The following is a 14089-nucleotide window of genomic DNA, read 5'->3' on the forward strand; positions in this document are numbered from 1 at the left end:
AAAAGTTTTATCTTCAGCAAATTTTACCATGCCGACAGTACCAAAAGAACCTGAGAGTTATAATGGTTACAGTTCTAAGTGCTCTTGAGGAATTCACAATCTAATAGAAGATGTGATAAGCACACATACGATGCGAATATTGTTTAGTAAGTAGGATGTAAGATAGAAGAGCATCCAACCTAGTCTGGCAATAGTATCTTGAGCTCAAGAAAGTCTCTGTGATGAGATAATAATGATAAAAAAAAATAGTGTGAAGATAAAGAACAAAGACAAAGACAAGTGGAGGAGGAGCAGTGTATTCCAAATAGTGACAAACAACTTGCTAGATGGTGCCTTGGGTTGAGAGAATGTGACATGTTTGGGAAAGCCCATTTTCATGACAGGTTAGAATGTGGTAATATTATAAGATGGAAAAGAGTTTCTAAAAGATAAGATCTCATGATCAAGCCACCTATGCCTTATCTGAACATTCTTTTTTTTAGTGTAGGCCTAAGACACCATCTTAAGAATACTTCTCTTTTGGCTTTCTTAGAATGAGGCTCTTCTGAGAAATACCGTTGTCTCCAGCTCCCTACTTTGGAGAGCAGGTAGAATTCAAGCTACCGTAGTGTCTATAGGTCTTCATTGTTTCCCTATAACTCTGATAGTTTAAGTATTTCTTCCTACAGCGTCTCTATTCAAATACTAACAAGTCAGAACATACACTAAAAAGGATACTTTACTGTTGCAAAGTTGTAATAATAAGATTACACATTTCAACACCTAAATATGACACCTTTGAGAAAGAATTTCAATCTGTCTTTATTAAAGAATCATATGAGGGAAAAAAAAAAGAAATCTGAATTCCTCCTTTTAGGTTTCTCATGCCTTTTTGGAAAGTATGCTGCACTTTCATTGAAAATTATCCTTTAATCTTCAGTGAGTACAGATATTCTGTATCTCATTTATGCTTAAGACAATGCATCATGTTTGTTTTGTCATTAATACTAATCCTGCTTTGATTTCTTTGAACTGTTGGCAACAGGTAATTCAACTAAAGTCTTTTCTAGACAGATTTTGTTCTTTGTTGGATGATGAAATTTCTCTGGTGTTAACACCTAAAAAGACTGTCTACTTTCCCTTTCCTCTTCTAATTATTGGATATATTGTTAGACTGCATCCCAGAAACCAATTTAGCATTTGAGTTGAGGAAGAACATATTAATTTAAGCAGCTTCTAACCTGTCTTAAAAAGAAAAGTTCAAAAGACAATCAAAAAGTGAATCTAAATCTTCTAAGATTAAAAAAAAATAAAACATTGTTAGCAAATGGCTGGGTATGGATCATTCTCATTCATATGTCTTTTTCTTTATTTTATATGTATACTGTTGTGCTGTAAACATACTGGAAACTTCCAGTATAAAATATATTACAAATTAATTGTGTTCCTTGTTCAAATATCAATGATTTGGCAAAAATGAACAACGGTGAGCATAGATAAATATGCTTTTCAATTTTTCTAAAGCAGTCCTATTTACCAAAATAAAATTTTAATCAATTTCAGAATGAAATCTCTTTTATTCCTAAAAGTTTCCAGGCAATATATATTTGTGCAAACACTTGGCAAATTTCTAGATATCACATCTGGTAGGTGTGGATGAAATTCATTAAACTAAGTCCTCTAAGCATATACATTTGCCAAAGCTTTGATATGACAAGCACTTATTCCCAATGGCAGTCATTTATTCTTTGCCAGTTCGTAAGTGCTTCCTTCTAGCAGTGGATTGCATTTCCGCTGGCATTTGAAACTTTGGCGACCATGTCACTGTATATTAGAATCCATGTGCAGAGAGATTACTATCAATCCAAAACAGCAGAATGGAAGTTGCATTTTTCAGAAGCTGTTGAGCTAAAAGTCAACAGAGGACTCTTGGCTTTAGAGAGAGAATTCTAACAAGGGAAGGAAGTGCATGTATATGACTCAAGGGCGACTCTTGAGTATTGATTACAGACAAAAATAGGCTTACTTAAAAGGTCTTTTATTAGGGGGAAGATAGGAGTTAGACAGTCTGATAACAGAAAAACTTCTGTTTTCTGCTTTCAGGTCTCCCTATAAGCAACTGGAAAATGTTCCGCATTTGTCTTCAAGTGGACATGTAAGCAAACGGTTATCATGGAAGCTATTTGCAGATATGACTTAGGTGCTAGGAAGAAGGGTTGACAAGGAAATGATTCGCTTTAAAGTGATCCTAAACAATGAATACAAGATGCCCATTGTTAACTTGTCTTTCTTTCTCAGCATATGTTTTGAAGAGATTGAACTTCTAAGACTAAAGTAATAGATGCTTATAGAATTCTTTATTTGTAAGAACATTGTGATGAAACCTGCAGCAGATGGGAACAGAGACTATATATGTGTGTGTATGTATGCATATGTGTATGTATATTATGTATATGTGTATATGTATACTGATGCTAAACTGTAAAAAAAAATTTCTATCACTAGCCAATGATAAAAATAATTAAATTTTAGAATATATACCATCAGTGACCAAGTTCGACCCAGTCATTTTTTTACTCCAGAATGTACCCTGAAAGAGCATAAAACCAACTTGTCTCCATTTTTGTAAATAATGTCATCTTTTGTGTTCATTCTTTAAATTATCCCAGAAAAAAAGAAAAAAAAAGCTCTTTGGGCCTCCTTGCAGTTTGGTTACTTAGAAAAGTCATTACAAAAGCCTTTGTGATGCTGGTATACATATGTGTGTGCTTATTTGTTTGTATTTGATAGCTATGGTTATTTTATAGATTTTATTTATTTACTTGTCAGAGAGAGAGGGAGAGAGAGAGAGAGAGAGACTGAGAGCACAAGCAGGGGGAGTGGCAGGCAGAGGGAAAAGCAGACTCCCTGCTGAGCAGGGAGCCCAATGAGGGGCTCAATCCCAGGACCCTGAGATCATGACCTGAGCCGAAGGCAGACGCTTAACCGACTGAGCCACCCAGGCCTCCAAGCTATGGTTATTTTAAAATTAAAGGATGAGGAGGTTTTATGTGTGGCACACTGCTGAATTTTAACAAGTTAGTAATGCCTACTGTTGTCACCAGATGTGAAAAAGCTAGTTAAATAAGATTTGGCTTGACACATGAAGCACAATGCTATCATAAATTATGTTGGACTCACTAGAGAGATTTTGCTTATATCCAATGCCAAAATAACCAGTCATGTAAGTAAAGCAACTGTCAATTTAGTGAAAATGCCAGTCAAATTTGGTGTTTGCTTCAAATTATCTAGCATATTAAATAAAAATCTAGGGGCACCTGGGTGGCTCAGTCGTTAAGCGTCTGCCTTCGGCTCAGGTCATGATCTCAGGGTCCTGGGATCGAGCCCCACATTGGGCTCCCTGCTCGGCGGGAAGCCTGCTTCTCCCTCTCCCACTCCCCCTGCTTGTGTTCCCTCTCTCGCTGTGTCTCTTCCTGTCAAATAAATAAGATCTTTAAAAAAATAAAAAATAAAAAATAAATAAAAATCTAACCAAATCGAATTCGGTTACATATTGATGATGTACAGATCAAAACCCTCGCAAATTAATACAAGCATATAAATTGGCTGCTATGATGAAAATCATAAAGGTCCTAGAAATTTATATTTAGAATCTAGTCCTTGGAGAAATAAGTTATCAAGCCTGCCTCCACACTGGCTGGGTCAGCTTTGCCCGGGAATAGCTGTGTCATGTACCCATTTCTTAAGGGTCCAAGGAAATTATAGAGAACCACACAAGGATTTTTAAGCACCAGAGGTCATGTAGATACTGTATTAGTTACAAAATAGAAGAAAGACTTACACAAAAGTCAGAATTTTGTTTGGTGGGAAATTTCATTGAATGAATCGTAGATTCTGATTATTATTCGTTAGTAAGTCGGAAAGAACCATTTTAGATTTCTATCTCAGTTTTCAACTGAATCTCATTCTGGAATACATTTTACAGGGAAAAAAAAAACATAATAAACCATCTTAGATCTAGCATCCTAATACTAAATAACAGAATAGTTCAAAAAGTAAAAATTCTGAGAGAAATGTGATTTATCTAATTTCTTAAAATTAGCTAGGATTCTAATATGAAGTACCCCCCCATAAAGATAATGAGGCCTGAATCACTTACCTAGAGCTTTTCAATACTTATTTCATTGACTAAAAATCATTTTTAGTTTCTGTCTTCAAGCATCCCCAATTCCCTGCACTACAAAAATAAAACTTAGTTGACAGGTTGTGGGGAGGAGTACCTTTGAGTTCAGGAGGTCCTTCTAATCTAATTGGAAGGTACACATTGCTGGGAGTTGTGCTCTCCCGTGATGGAGTATCTGTGCTGCGGGTTGCGGCTTTCTTCCTCTGGCTGCTCATACTGAATATAGTTAAAGTTCCACTGTGTAAGAAGTCATACTCTAGCCCCGCTTGGAACATAAATTTACCTCCAGTTCTTCCAAGAAAATTAAGGACATGTGATTTGAACTAAAATAATTTTCTTACTCTCATAGCTATCAGTTCATCAAAATCTATTTTGTTCTCTGTTCTCTTCCAGTTTCAGATGAAGAAATCTTTCATTTCCCCTTAAAAGCTCGTACCTCTACCAGCATTTTGACTCAGTCTTCCAACAGTTTTCTCCATTCCAGGAGTTAAGCCCTAGTTTTCCAAGTTTTCCAGTTTTTGACATTTCACGCTGTATTTGCTACTTGCCCTAACATTATAAATGATCTGTTTTGTTTGTTTTACCTCGAATGACAACATTAAGCAAAACAAGAACAATTACCACAGAAAAGAACAACAATGACACCAAAATTCGGACACTCAAATTCTGAAAGGTATTTTGAGAATTAAATGACTTAATAAAAATAAAGCCTATAGGTCTGTGCTTAGCATATAGACAGTACTATATAAGAATTGTCTATATTGGGGCATCTGGGCAGCTCAGTGGGTTAAGTGTCTGCCTTTGGTTCAGCTCATGATCTCAGGGGCCTTGGAAGGAACGTTCTATTGGACTCCTGGCTCAGCTGGGAGCCTGCTTCTCCCTCTTCCTCCTCCCCTCCCCCTACTCATGCTCTCTCTCTCTTTCTCTTTCTCTCTAATAAATAAATAAAATCTTAAAAAAAAGAAAGAATGGTCTATATGGTTATAAGAATATGACACTTATTTTCTCTTTTAATTTAGTTAATCATGCAAATATTTTTTCACTATTACTAGTCTGCAGTAATGTAACTTAACACAGAATAAATTAGTTTGATGAGTGAATCTGAAGCATTCTAAGAATACAATTAATATTGATTAGAAATAATTTTCATTCCATCTTTATGTGTTTTCTTTCTTTCTTCTTTTAATTATTAAAACAAAGAAATAGAGTTGAGCTAACAGAGGAAAAGTTAACTAGGGAAATGTTGGAGAGATGCAGGATCTTGCTGACACAAAAAGAGAATGACCTCTTTTATGATCAGTTGAGGTGGTCAGGGAGCCTAGTCAGAGTCAAAGCACAGGACAAATCTCTCAGGGAAGCTTTGAAGATCAAATTAACTTAGCAAGGAAGAGCCAAAACCGCTCAGCAAAGTTACAAAAATAAGGCCCTAGATGAATAAAGTTAAAAATTATAGGGCGGCAGCAGCGGATTGCACAGAGGGGGGTCAAGATGAAGGCTCGAGACCTTCGTGCAAGAAGGAGGAGCTGCTTCACCAGCTGAAAAATCTGAAGGTGGAGCTGTCCCCACTGCGTGTCCCCAAAGCTCTCCAAGATCCCAGATGTTGGCAAATCCGTCACCCGTGTTGCCCCCGTCATCAGCCAGACGCAGAAAGAGAAACGCAGGAAATTCTACCAGGATAAGAAGTACAAGCCCCTGAAAGACACGTGCCATGCACCATGGGCAGAACAAGCATGAGGAAGAGCTAAAGACCAAGAAGCAGCAGCAGAACGAGAGGCTGTACCGGCTCTGGAAGTACCCGGTCAAAGCCTGAGCACAAACAAACTGGGGGGAAAAAAAATTATAGAGAAGCTACATATATATGTTGACATGCATGTGTATATATAGATTACATAATCTAAGTAGGCTCTTCAGACTTGTTTTGGTGTTTTCCTCCTAAGGAACAAATTTTTAGACACTGGTAAATATTACAACTACGAGGTTCTGCATAATAGGAGTTGGTACCTAGCTAAAGTATCTAAAATACTTCCCACTGATTAGTTTACACAGCTAAGTAAATGGATCCTCAAGGTTATAAATGAATATATTGTAAGTGGTGAAACATGTCATACATATCCACTAACCAATATAAATTGTGAACTCTTGTTTCTGCCCTGTTTACATTTGCCTTTTCGAAAAAGAATTGGGATGGTTTACACAGGCCTGTGGCAGATTAACTATGACCTTGCACTGAAGTGTGGGAAAGGAATAAACCCAGTAACTATGTTCTTTTCTTTTAGTTGAAAGATAGTTGTCTGCTTTCTCTTGTTTCTACTCATAGAAAAGTTCTTAGGAAGAAAACTCACAGATACCTTGTAGTCCAAGATAGCATGACTTCAAAATTTTTTCTCATATTATTAAATACCTTAAGTTCCTAATTGCTGAAATACATCCACACACTGGATGCTATGCTGCTGTGAAATGTTCAATAGAGAAAAATCCTACTGAGATAAGTTCAGCAGAGAATTTACTAGTTCAGTTCCTGGTAGGCACCCAGTTGATAGAGTTCAAAGGAGCCACAGAACACAGATCAGGACTCAACTTGGATGCATACTGAAAATTTAGCCATCAGATGAAATCAAGCTGGAACACACACCAATCTTCTTAACCTATGGGTGGCATTTTGAGATTGAAAATGACATGTAAAATTAACCGTTCAGGAAGTATCTTTTAAATATCATAGTTGATTACAAGCATAAGGCTTAGGAAAAACTGTCAACTGAAATCTAACCTGATTATTCTTTTGAAGTTTTTTGGTACATTAATTAACTAATCATCAGGAAATGAAATTTAACAAAGTTTTCTCAGGCATAGAATGTGTTGGATGGAAGTTCTAGGATATTCACTACTATATTCATTCTGATAGTGACCAAGGACAAGAAGGGAAGCAAATTCAGGAGCAAAGCTCTCAGTGATAGATTTGTAAGCTCAGGGAGGATCTCATTCCAGGGATTCCACACCAAGTTGCCTAGGACTGGAATGCTCATAACACAAATATGGCTTTTGTGCCTATGTGTAGGAGGCATGAAATTATTGAGAAAGCAGTATCTTGTCTAGGCCCAGTTTCTCACTGGGCTTAGTAGGAACATGGGACACAGGATTTCACTACAGAATTTATTTCAGTACAACAAGTATGTTTTATCACTTACTATGTACAAGGCAAGTGATGTAATAACAACCTGATTTCAGCCATTAAGGCTTTTGACTCTTATATCATTACTGTTCATACCAAAGAAATATACCATACATACCATATTTGGGGAATGCATCCCCCATATTAAAAGACATTTTGCAGAAGAAAACAAAACAAAACAAACAAAAAAACAAAAACCTTGCCTAGTAAATATTCATGGCTTGGCGGTTAGTTCTGGCAATCTAAACAACTATAAACTAGAAAAGTAAGAAGTCAAAGAGTAGAAGCACATAACAACCCAGAACACGTGTAAAGAAGTGGGACATCATTGGAAGATTGGTTTGTTTTGTGAAAAGAGCAGAAATGAAAAGAAATCATTTGCTCCTGGTTCAGTACTTCTGAGTACAGCAATACTTCTTGAGCACAGCAAAGACAGACCACAATAAACCATACCTCCTGGTATTTATGCCCTTTTATTGTCTCCACCCCTTGAACCTCTGGTGGGCCTGTGGCTTGCTTTAACTAGTAGAATAAGGAGAAAGTAACACCATCTCAGTTCTGGGCCATGCCCTAATAAAGCCTGACAGCTTTTACTTTTACACTTTTGGGAGTCCTAAGCCACTATGTAAGGAGTCTGGCTATTTTGATTAAGAGACTGTGAAAAGACCACATGGTGAGAGTCCTTGAGACTATGTTGAGATGGAGAGAGGCCCAGCCATTTAGCATCCCAGGCAAATGTCCAGATGACTTCATCCTCAGCTGACATCTGAATGCCACACCATTATTCCAAGTAGAACAGCAGAAAACTGCCAAGGTGAACCCAGTCAACTCACAGAATTGTAGGAGTTAACAACGTTGCTATTTTAAAATACTAAGTTTTAGAGTTGTATCTTTTTCAGCAATCTATAACTAAAACAATAGCATTCAGTTATAAGGAATAGTCAGAACAGTGACATGCTAATTAAATATAACTTTTATCCATATATCCTATTTCTACTGAGCCACTTTCAAGTGGGATTAGAGTTGGTTTACTAAGAAAATATATATAAACATAAAGCAATGCATCTTTAGAAGGGCAAAAAAAAAAAAGACAAATTCCTTTAGAGGTATGCATTTTTTCTTTTTCTCTTTTTATTTGTACTTTTTAAGCTTTGAACCATATTCTCTTATGATCATTTATACCAAGGCCAAAAGAAAGACATGAAAAGTTGACCTGCTTTGATGAAATGATAGTGTAGCCTGCTCACATGTCCACTCTTCCCTCTTCACAGAACCACTAAGACTCTACAGAACACAAATTAAAACCACAGATTTGGAGGGTAGAAATAAATATTTACACTGGGAACTTGGGGTTAACTCATCTAGACCTAAATTAGACAACAAATATTTGTTACCAGAATCTCCCTCTCCACTGAAAGAGAGAAAGCACAATATGTTACAAATCATTGACTGATGAAAAGAAGATTCTAAATTTGTCTGGAAGAACAAGGTTGAGCTGGATCGAATTATTTAATTATGGGAGGATTTTGTAACAAACATCCTTTTGCAAGGACTGTATGTTAGTCGTGTCTAACTTGACAATAAAAAGTGATTTTTTGTTGCAAGTAGATAAGTTATATCATTAGTCAAAACCCAAATCTTTTACAAATAAACTACAAAGAAGAACAAAGAAAATGACAGAAATGCCTTCAGCATCATCAAAAGGCACAAAAACAAAAGACTTCAAATTATTTAGGTAAAAAAAAAAAAAAGTGATTTCCAGCAAAGCTAGCTCTTGAGCTCCTGTTGCTAACCTTTCTGGATCACTAAGGTGGTGTGGGAAAGCTGTGTGGGAGAGAGAAGCCTACAGTGAGTAAAATGCCCTCTAGAAGAAAGGCAACCCTAAGTGTGAAAATACTAAAAAGCCATAATAAACCAGAGGTCTGACCATATGGAAGGGACTTAAATATTCTTTGGGATTCAGTGAATCTTGATAAGACAATGCTTCTGATGAAGAAGATAAAATGAAAGGAGCAGGAAAATTTGCAGACCAGTTAATGAGAAAAAAAGCTAGTATTCTCCTAAAGGATACACAATTAACTTGAAAGATAGCCCTTGTTTCAAACAAAATGACCCAACAGCATAAAGATGTCACATCATCTTAAGTTAATTTATGAATTTAAGACATTTCTAATTTAAAACAAAAGAAAACAAAATGAAACAACTAGCTTCTTAGGTAGCCATAGTTGAGACTACAGCTCATATGGAAAATAAACAGTCAAGGGCAGCTGGGGAAAGAATGAAAAGAAAAGCCGTGAGGGCACACTGCTTCTAGTAGATGTTAAATCATATTGTGAAGACTCCACAACTGAAACAGTGTTGTGATGATGCAAGTGGAGATGCAGTTTAGTGAATTATTAAAAAAAAAATGCAGAAATAAATCCAAGTACATAGAGACATTTTGAGGTGATTGAAATATTGCCATGATTAAGGTGACATCTAAAATCACTGAGGGAGGGCTGCCTGGGTGGTTCAGTTGGTTAAGTTAAGCATCCGTCTCTTGAACTCAGCTCAGGTCTTGATCTCAGGGTCGTTGAGTTCAAGCACCACATTGCACTCTGCACAGGGCATGGAGCGTACAACAAAAAAAAAAGAAGAAGAAAGAAAGAAAGAAAGAAAGAAAGAAAGAAAGAAAAGGTCACTGAGGGAAAGGATGACCTGTTTAATAAATGGTACTGGGACAATTGAGTGGCTTTCAGAAAAAAATATTAAATTAGACCCAAACCACAGAATATGCCAAAAAATAAACTGCAAATAATCCAGATATTTAAGCATAAAAATTAAATCATCAGACAAATATTAAAAAAAAGGGTGAATTCCTATATGACCTGAGTACAAGGAAAGCTTTTCTAACAAGGACTGAAAATTCAAATGCAATAAAAATACATTCAACTACCAAAAACCTTACCTTTGCACTGTATAAACAAAAGAAAAGAAAAGAAAAACAATCTAAACAAAGGAAAACTGAAAGACAAATGACAGAGATAAAATATCTGTATACACAAATATTGAGCTAATGTCCATAGTACACAAAGAATTCTTAAAGCTTGAGGAAAACAAAATAAAATAAAAATTTAATACAAAAATAGGCAAAAAAAATGAACACGTTACAAAAAATATAAAAACAGTCTTTAAGTTTATGAAAATACAACTACCCTGTGATATAATTTCTCCCCTACCACATTGGTAAAAATGTTAAGAATTTGACAACCCTGTCTGTTGGCTGAGCTATGGGGAAATAGGCATGCGCACTGCTGGTGGAAAGAAAATTGGTACACGCTTTATGGAGAAGAATCTGGCAATATGTAACACATGGCATGTACATTTTCCTTCTTAATTCAGCAATTTAATTTTTCAGAATTTGTCTTGATGTTCCATATTCAACAATTCAAAAGTTTAGACAGGCAGTTATTTATGGTAGTATTATATAGAATTGCAAACTTTGGGCAAAAACCTAAATACTGAAATACAGAAGAGTGATTGAATAAGCTATAATAGAAAGGAACGCTATGTAACCATAAAACAAAATAAGGGGAATATGTAGGAACATATATGGCATAGTTCTTAGGATATAGTAAATAGAAAAGAGCAAAATGAAAAAAAGTACCATAGTAACAAATTTTGTGTAAGAATGGAGGGAACATATAAAATTCTATCAGTGGCTTGAAATGCGGTATAAGCGATGCGGAGTGAAAACTGAGCAGAAAGGAACTGAGAATAAGAAAGGGGGGATGTGAGGGATGGAGGAAACTTTCCTGAGTACACGTTATAGTAAGTGTAATGGATTTTGGACCCATTTTAATGTTTTATGTAATAACTACTGCCACCACCAACAATAATATATCAACCAAGGTGGAGAAAATTCTAATATTAAATACTAACAGAAAGGAATAAATCTAACTCAGTTTGAAATGAAAATATAACCACAGTGAAGAGGTAAAGCAAGAGCCAAACTAAGCTAAGTAATATTGAAAAAGCATTTTGATTTATATCCTTAGGGTAAAGACAAAGAATTACAAGCAAATATTGAACTCTAGTTAGTAGGTTTGATTTTGCAGTGAGAAAGGCTGGCAGTTTTGACACTACTTTCAGTGTATTCTAGATTTGAGCAAACAAGTAAATATATTGAGGAAAATGGGAGCCAGATTTCACTGTCAAGAGATGAGAGAAATGTATATGGAAAGAGGGAAAGCTAGAATAAACTCTGTGACGTTGGGTTGGCATTGGAAGTATCAGCATGTATTCGAGGCACAGAGAGATACAAAGGTGAAGTAGAAATACTAGATACACATGTGTTGGAGAGAGAGAGAAGCATAGAACTGTTAGCTCTCTGCTGAAAGATCCTGTAGTCAACGTCTCTCCAGGAACATCAGGCATACCTATCACTCACATGGTGGCTTCTGAACCATTCTCCACTACAAGAAACCAAGACCACTTGGAGAGATGGCTGACTCCAGGCTGGCACAGGTAAAGGACAAAATGGGCCTGGAATATCCTGGAATATAAAGATCTACTCAAAAAATGTTGACAGCATATCAAAAAGGCCCAAGGGTCTGCTTGAAGGGGATTCTGCTGGCAAAGCTGGAACCATTTGAATTCCCAGATAGTGATAATAATGGATATAACTCATTCAAGAAAATAAAAGTCTGTAACTCCATACTGATATAAATGAAAATACGGTGAGAAAGAAAAGCTCTGCCTTATAAATAATAACAGTAATACTAAATAGTAATAAAATAAGTAACAAACAATAAAAAATAATTATTTGCAAAGGGAAGAATAGCAGCTTTATAGTGGGAAAATGTAGCAGGTACCACCTTAGCAAGTAATCAAAATTAACAGCTTCCTCTTCAGCAATAGGTCAAATCTATAGGAGTGCTGCCTTTCTTGGGTGCACAAAGAAAGACACATCTCTTCGGTATTACTCTCCAAATAAGCATAGCTCTACGTAATTATGCGGAAAATCAGACTTGCTCAAATTGAGGAACATTTACAAAATAATTGCTCTGCATTAGTCATATTTGTCCAAGTTATGGAAATCAAAGAAAATCTGTGAACTGCTCTGTTTCAAAGGAGCTTAAAGATTGAACAATTAAATCTAATGTGTGATATTGGACTGGATCCTGGACCAGAATTGTTTTTCTTTCATAAAAATACATTATTGGGGCGCCTGGGTGGCTCAGTAAGTTAAGCATCTGCCTTTGGCTCAGGTCATGGTCCCAGGTCCTGAGATCAAGCCCCACATCCGGCTCCCTGCTCAGCTGGGAGCCTGCTTCTCCCTCTCCCTCTGCTCCTTCCCCCCAACTCATGCACTCAAGCACATGCTCTCTCTCAAGTAAATAAAATCTTTAAAATAAATAAAAATAAAAAACATTATTGTGATAATTGGAAAAATTTGAATAAATTCTTAAGTTAGGTAGTAGTACTACACTAATGCTACCTTTCTGATTTTGAAAGTTTAAGTTTGTGCAGTTTTGTAGTTAAGAGAATATCCTTGTCTTTATGAAATATACATGGAAGCATTTAGAGTTCAAGGGGCATTATGTGACCTTTCAACCGCTAAAGAGTGTGAAGAACATTAATGTCACTAAACCTACCTCAAGGTAGGTTAAATTGAATAATTTCTTCATATAAATTAAAGAAAAAAAAACAGCAGAAGATACTTTCAAGAGGCTCAGCAAAATATCAGTGTCCTTCTTCACAATATCACTAAATTGGATAGTAAATAACTTATGAAAAATATATGAATTTTAAAACATTATACCAACATTCAATTCCGGAAAGTATGAGATTAATACAGGTGATATATTCACCTTTTCTACTAGGGCCAAAAACATCTATTTTGACAACGATGTTAATGGCTTTCCTCCGCTTCCTCATGCAGTGCCTTTCTGTTATGTTAACTGAGATTTTCTTGTTAAGATTTAATTTAAACTTCACAAAACTATGCTCACAGAAGAAAATCTTAGGACATAAGGAATATTTTGCTGTTAGGTGGCAAATGGAAAGTTGGAAGTTGCCTGTCATCTCATGTCATGGTGGAAAACTTTTTCCTAACCACTTAGCAAAACTTTATCCTTTAAAGGTAACCATGTAAGCTTATTTACTTATTTATTCATGCATTCAACAAATATTATTGATCGGTTGTAAACTGGAACAAGTAATCAAACTAAGGAGAAAACCAATCGGCAATGAGTCTCAAGGTTCTTCTGAAAAAGGAGCTCTTACAGGGTGAAATCCACACAACTACTCCCTATGAAAGGCTACTAAAAGACCAGAATACTAAACCCAATGCATCTAATGCAACCTGCTCTATGGATGGGTGCTGTGAACAGTTACTATGACAACCACAATGTGTTTTTTTAAATATTTTTGGCATTCATATGAAAACAAAGTTAAAATCTCTTAGGGAAGGTTTAAGAGTCCTTATTCTCAAGTTCTAAGTATGGAGAAATACACTGCCCATGAGATTTCAATTAATTAATTTAGCATATCGTTGAAATAAGAAACAAATAATAATAAGAAAGAACTTAAAAGTAGAAGAAATCAAGAATTGCCTTGGATTTCAGTTAGTAAAGCCTATCCTGGAGTAGGTGACTGGGATTTATGTGATGAGAACAGTATCTTGGGCCTGGAACCCAAGCCAGAAGGGTCAGCTAACACAGCAAAGTAAAAGCCATCTATTTATATTACTAATGCTATGGATTCTGATAAATTGT

General features: G+C 35.9%; 1 pseudogene; it reads left to right on the forward strand.

Annotated features, from left to right (window-relative positions):
• Positions 1-5650: 5650 nt before the first annotated feature.
• LOC114212962 (large ribosomal subunit protein uL29 pseudogene) lies at positions 5651-5972 on the forward strand (annotated as a pseudogene).
• The last annotated feature ends 8117 nt before the right edge of the window (positions 5973-14089 follow it).

Source organism: Eumetopias jubatus, unplaced genomic scaffold, assembly GCF_037043125.1.
Source record: "Eumetopias jubatus isolate StellerSeaLion01/CBP00866 unplaced genomic scaffold, mEumJub1_p1.0 scaffold_6, whole genome shotgun sequence".
Taxonomy (NCBI): domain Eukaryota; kingdom Metazoa; phylum Chordata; class Mammalia; order Carnivora; family Otariidae; genus Eumetopias; species Eumetopias jubatus.